This window comes from Triticum aestivum, chromosome 6B, assembly GCF_018294505.1.
Source record: "Triticum aestivum cultivar Chinese Spring chromosome 6B, IWGSC CS RefSeq v2.1, whole genome shotgun sequence".
Classification (NCBI taxonomy): Eukaryota; Viridiplantae; Streptophyta; class Magnoliopsida; order Poales; family Poaceae; genus Triticum; species Triticum aestivum.
Window position 1 is genome coordinate 420,949,576 of NC_057810.1, and position 7,453 is coordinate 420,957,028.

The window sequence follows — 7,453 nt, forward strand, 5'->3', positions numbered from 1 at the left end:
GTCTCCGTGACCGTTCGGGACTCGCCTTCGATAGAGGAGGCATGGCGACGGGCGCGGTTGGGTTACCCACGTCCGTATTGATGAGAATCCCGGAATAAGGGGAACACGATCTCTGCTTCGACAAGACGTGCCAAGGAAACCGCTTCGCTAAACGCGCTGAGGTGGTATAATAAAAAACGATTCAAGTAAAGGCTTGGTAGTGGCGTGACGTCATGCCACGAAATACGTCAGCAGATTGAACTTGTGTACATTTTATTATCTCTACGGTGGAATGTGGAATTTATTTTGCAGAGCCGGACACTATCCTGGTGTTCACAATCTTCTATGGATTATTCGGAGGAGGAACCCGCCTTGCAATGCCGAACATTATGCGCGCCGGACTCATCGTCATTGAAGCCAGGTTCAGGGGCTACTGAGGGAGTCCTGGACTAGGGGGTGTCCGGACAGCCGGACTATCATCGTCCGCCGGACTCCAAGACTATGAAGATACAAGATTGAAGACTTCGTCCCGTGTCCGGATGGGACTTTCCTTGGCGTGGAAGGCAAGCTTGGCAATACGGATATGTAGATCTCCTACCATTGTAACCGACTCTGTGTAACCCTAGCCCCTCCCTGGTGTCTATATAAACCGGAGGGCTTTAGTCCGTAGGACACAACATCCATTACAACAATCATACCATAGGCTAGCTTCTAGGGTTTAGCCTCCTTGATCTCGTGGTAGATCCACTCTTGTAATACACATCATCAATATTAATCAAGCAGGACGTAGGGTTTTACCTCCATCAAGAGGGCCCGAACCTGGGTAAAACATCGTGTCCCTTGTCTCCTGTTACCATCCGCCTAGACGCACAGTTCGGGACCCCCTACCCGAGATCCACCGGTTTTGACACCGACACCCGGTATTACATGATATTCACCGAAACCCTTCGGGTGACCCCGAAACGCTTCTGGAACATCTCAAAACTCTTTTGGACATTAATAAAAAAATCCAAAAATATATTCTCATCACTCCTATCCCACCAACACTCAGCTGATCGTGATTATCTTAATCTTGTGACCCTGTAGGTTCGGTAAACCATAGAGGTCAATCAAACCCCTTCGTTCAATGACTGATAGCGGAACCATGGACATCCATATCGGTCCCTATGATTACACGAATGATATTCGAGTGAACGTTTGGTTATAAAGTGATGTTCCCTTTGCTTCTCGATACTTTACAAAACCTGGTGTGCATCAATATCCTCCTGAGTCATCACCATGCTCATTATACCGTTGCTCTCGTTACCGGTTTTGTTCTTCTTTCTTGTTGACGTGTTCTGGCATCCTCGTGATGTAGTCACCTGTGTCTGGCCAGAAGATGATGGATGTCGTCACACACAGAGGGCCTTAAGAATATCTCTCCATCATCGGAGGAGCAAATCCCACTCTCGAGCCGTCCGGTTACTTGTCAAACTTTCCTATGTGCGTGAAAGTTGTTGTTATGATCACCTTGTTACAGATGACGTTTGAGCAACCTCAAAGCCCACCGTCCGGTAGGAAGTAACCTGAGACACTCTCACGGGCTAAGGAACTAAAATACATACTAACACTTCGTGTTATAACAGATGATTTCAGACGATTTAATCACATAGTATAACAAACAAGTATTTGGTCGATTCAATATGATCGTTCTTCTAACGTCACACCCTCAATGTTGTTTTAGGACTATCGCTACACTTAATGATATCCTAAGATTTGGAAAGCATGATCACCAACAACACTTGAGCCGGTCTTAGAGGCGAGACCGAGAACCTATTGTTTAGCGTTTATCATTTCACACGTGCATATGAGTCTTCCACTGAATCGCATATTCCAGGATCATAGCAATTATAGCATGAAATATAAACTCATAATTATGACTAACGGAGATATATTATACAATATTACTGCCTCTAGGGCATATTTCCAATAGTCTCCCACTTGCACTAGAGTCAATAATCTAGCTGCATGGTTTTACAAACACCTATGGTTAATCTGGTGTTGCTCATGCTTTGCTTGTGGTCGAGCCTTTGTCATTTGTTTTGACATATTAGAAACTCGGTAATATTTGTGTCGGTCTTTACTGTTTTCAAGATCTCAATCCATCTTGCTTTGAGCTATAACATTTTATTCGAAATAAAATATCGCTTAGACTCATTGCACTTAGAATCATATCAACTATATATGTCAAGACTCTTCTTGACTATATATTGTAATCATATTTTGGATTCACCCATTCATGTCATGATTCTTCTTGACTGGCCATATTCATAATATAATGCTTATGTGTTTATTACAACTTTTGTAATATCCAATTATATCAAGACATTTCTTGATTATTGGATCTACCCATTCATATCTAGACTCTTCTTGATTGTCCATATTCATAATGTTTATGGGTTTCTTACAACTTCTGTAATATCCAATAATATCAAGACATTTCTTGATTATTGGATCTTCCCCATTTATGTCAAGACTCTTCTCGAATGGCCATATTCATAATATAATGTTAATGGGTTTCTTACAACTTTTGTAACGTCCAATTGTATCAAGACATTTCTTGATCAGACAACATTAAAACATGTAATATTGTCAGATAGCATTAAAACATCTCATGTTGTCAAAACACAAATTATCGTTATAGAATCAATAATATATTTCATAAAATAAAATTATCATAGCCCGAATTATATCAATCATGAAGTTGATATTCATATATTCTCAGTAATGAACTTTTAACTTCATATACTCAAAATAATACATTTATTCGTTTGAGATCCTTGATATTTGTTACTAACACTTAGTAAAATTCTTGGCACTTTCATATATATTATAACTACCAAGATGAATTTCTTTCACTTAATCATGCTTATTAATTGATTCTCATAAGCATCTAGTTATATGACACTGAGAGAAACAATTTCTCTATTTAAAAATTTTAAATCATTGTCAAAAAATATATATAAACTTTTTATCTCAATCACACATATTGATCTATCTTCATAGATTTTTTATGCCCAATTTTTTGTCTTGCGATTTGATGAAAACATGTTTCAAGACCATTTTATTTTGTGCTAAGAAGTTATATTATTTCCATTCAATAATATGTCATAAACATATGAAATCAGAAACACTATATAGCTCCTACTGAGTTATATGTATACGCAAAGTTCCTTTGATAAAATCAAAATATCAATATCAACTCACTTGTTATAATCTCCAAAAACTCTTTTGAAGTTTGCACTTTTATCGGGTGTCCTGAGGATTTTAAAACTTCTGGTTGTATCATTCATATATCCTTTCCTTTTAGGAAACTAGTTTTAATATCCATTTTCTTCAAAACTCTTTGAAGTATCAATTAAGTTCTAAACTTAATTGTACATGAATTTTCCATTCTGGTGTGCATGGCCATGAGCCATTCCTTTGAGCTGGGCACCACCACTGCTTCCTTGTAGTGTGCTAGTTCATCTCCTTTCCAAGATGAATTGTAGTTCATCTTCTTTCAAATATGAATATCTCATTGTAAAATTTCCAAAATTCAACAATATTCCTAATTTGAATAACATGTTACAAGCTTTATAATTTCTACATCCAATGTAGTAGTTTATGGTTTGTTTTGCACACAAACTATCAGAACAATTTCCGATTTGTTAATTTTGCTTATCACCGTCAGAGATTCAATAATCCTTTCTAAGTTGTAATATCCTCTCACTTATTTCTTTGACAAGAAAACCTTTTCTTGGAAAATGTCCATCTATATCAAACATTTTGTTTTTGAACATTTCAATGGAAGAAACCAATATCATGTTAATTGAGATATCCTACAACATTTATCTGATTAATAATTTGCATAAATCTTATGGTTTCATTAACCAGACTAATATGCGGTGCTCTGTTTAGTGTATATCATGCCGTTTCAATTTATGCCCCAAAGTATAAAAGTAGATCGATAAGAAATAATTCCATAATTATTCGAATGTTTTTGCTAAACTCATGACTCAGATAATTTTCTTCAATCTTGAAGAATCACTTTATCTTTTGTCATAATGGTCCTTATCTTCAATACAAAATATTTGAACTCTTCAAATACATTCTGAAATTCCTTTGAACTATTCAAATATTTCATTTCTATTTATAAGTAAATCATATTCACCTAATCTTTATTGAAGCATTATTATTCGACGAGCTCTAGCTCGTTCATCGGACTTCATACATCACTATGTATTCTTTTATCTGATTTCTCAATTAATAAAATTCAATACTTCATCTATACGAAGATTATTTCCCGATATAGCCAAGCAATGACACATTTAAGTGGATCTCATCGGTCTTCTCAAGACATTTAGCACTAATGTTAAAATATCAAATCAAGATTCATGAATAAACCATAAAAAACGGAGGTAAATCCAAACATATCCTTATAATCACTTTAACAACTATTGTTTAAAACTTCATAAGAATATACGTCGCATGATCCAAAACATAATGTCTTGTACAACTCTGGAATGTAATAACTATTATTCAATCCTAAGATGAATCTTGAAGATAAACTAAAGCCATGATTCCATCGGTCCTGAGTAGCGATCCCATCACCATCCTTGACTAGCATCACATCTTTATTTCTTCTCAACTTGTGAGCTTTCTATAGTCCCTACATCAAATCGCAAACGATAGAAATCGATTAGTATTGAATATTTGTGACTTACAGAAACAAGATAAATAAAATTAACTTTGTATAACTTTTATACCTTTACGAAAGAACCATTCTTCTTATGTACCAGATATTTCTTGTTGCTCCGCTTCTAGTGACCCTTCTGTTTGTAGTAGGAACATTCAGTCTCCTTAGAGGCTCCTCCCTTGTTCTTCTTCTGACAGACAGTCTTCCCGGCACCAGTAGATTTCTTCTTGGACTTTCCCTTCTTTTAGAAACTGGTAGTCTTGTTGACCATCAACACCTCTTTGTTCTTTTGCATTCCAGCTTCCGCAGTTTTGAGAATAACAAACAACTCGTTTGCACTTTTCTCCATTCCGTTCATGTTGTAATTCATGATAAAACCATCATAAGTTGGGGGCAGTGAAGCAAGCACAATATCTGTACTGAGTGTTGGCGGAATTACAAATTCCAGTGAAGTAAGTCTATCAACATAGCCAGCAAGCTTTACTATATGCTCACTCATTGAGGAACCCTCTTTCATCTTGCATTCGATCAGGGCCTTGGTTAATTCAAACCATTTCGTCCTTGCCTGTTTCTTATACAGAACTGCTAGTGACCCAATTATAAATTAACTGGTAGATCGTTCAAAACACTTCAGTAGTTCAAGATCCATGCAAGTTAACATGAGACACTGGACTGCCTCATAGTCATCACTATGAGTAGTATAAGCAACAACTTCTTCTGGTGGTGCATCCTTTGAAGGAGCATCACCTAGGGGCTGATCCAACACATACTCCTTCTTAGCACTTCTGAGAACAAATCTTAGGTTCCGGATCCAATCCACATAGTTTCCACCATTTGCAACCAACTTTTCTTTCTCAAGCATAGGGGCTAAGTTGAACATATTGTGAGCCATTTAATCTACAACGATAAACATAAATAATTTTATACATAATTCATAATTAATTTTGCACTAGTCATTGAAACAAATTTTAATTTTAAAGTGCACTCCTACTCAAATTAATATCTCTCATAATTAATATTGAGTGATTCAAGATCCAAGTCTAGATCTCAGCCATTGATGTGAACATCACTGATGACGAGAATTTTGACCGGTGGGCAAACTCTCGTCGATCATATCTCCATATGACTCTTGTTCACCTTTCGATGCTTTGTGCTCCGAGCTCAAAACGATTCTGCTAGAACTTCAGTACAACCGAGTGCTATCTACATACATGGTCTAACCATCCCCGTCTTACACCTCATGTCCCGTTTGTACTCATATGGGCATGACGCACTCCGAAACACTACGTGTTATAGATGGTTGCAACACTGGGAAGAACAACTTTTAACTTGATATTAACTGTGAGAGATCACCCTAGTAATTGACTACTATGAAATCAAAGGGTGCAAACAACAAAGGGATAAACATCTCAGGAAATTCATAATAGCATTACATGGTATAGCCCTAGGCACAGGGAGTTCTCCATGACCGTCTTCAATCTCTAGTTGAAGCGATGTGACGGCCAATATTTCGTTGCCGTGGCAACCATTTCAAAAACGTTGTCATGGTGGCTATCTCAGAGAACATTGCCGTGGAGACCTTTAAGAAAATGTTGTCGTGGCACCAAAATCTGAAATTCCGCCGTGGCACAAAATTATAGCTCCTCGTCCCGTGCCTTGGTACACCTTCTCCTCGACGAGGTCCTTCGTGTACGTCTTGCCACCGTCACCTATAACCTATCTCTACAATATTTACATTAATGTGGCAATCCCGTGACGTGCAGGCCACTAACATTACAACATATAAACATCTCATACATAAACTCATTGTCATGACGAAGGCTATACCACATCATATGCAAACCCTGCAAAACCAAGTTAGACATCCTCTAATCGGTTTGGCAAATTTTAGTTACGTAGATTCTAGGGTTTTCGGATAAACCTAGCTACCTACGTGCACACCATAAAGTGGTAATCCTTGTTACTAGATTAATTTTCGGGGTGTGTGTGAAAGAAGAGACTTAATTAAAAATCTCGTTCCCCCACACTAAACTTCGTCTAATACACGTGACCCCCTAGAAGATCATCCATATTCATGGCCCTCTTGTATACGGATGGTTCACTATTCTTCAATATGGTGAAGCCCAAGGAACTATTAGCAGATCGTCGATAGCCAGAGCCGAGCAATTGTCAAAACCTTGAAGAAATCGACACCATGCCATCAATGAACAACAGCGAAGCAACACCCTAGGGAAGCATAGCAAGAACATCACCCTCACATACTCATGTGATCAAGATGGCAACCAATATCTACTCATAGAACTGCTCTGATGCCACTGTTGGGAAACATATTAGAAAACAAAAAAATCGCCCTACGATCACCCAGGAACAATACGAAGATGCATAATGGGTTATGATCAACGATCATTACCGACTCCTGGAGTGCAGCAGAAGTAGACGAGTCGGTGTAGATCGTACTTTGATTCCCTTGAACATCGTTGATGATCCCATGAACCACTCTCAAACAATCCCTCGAACGGAAGAACGAAAGCATGGCCTCTCTACTTGGTTGTAAAAGTACGATCTTCACGATCCAACAACGCTTCATCGTCCAGAGCTAATTGTCACTGAAGAATTAGAAGGACGAGATTGGAGCCACTCGGGGCTTCTAATTATGAGGTTTAGAGGAGGCTAGGGCTAGCTCTAATTAGTCAACTAGGACCAACAAGAACTAGAACTAGATCAACTAGAGGAGGCTCCAAAACTTGTGTGTACGTA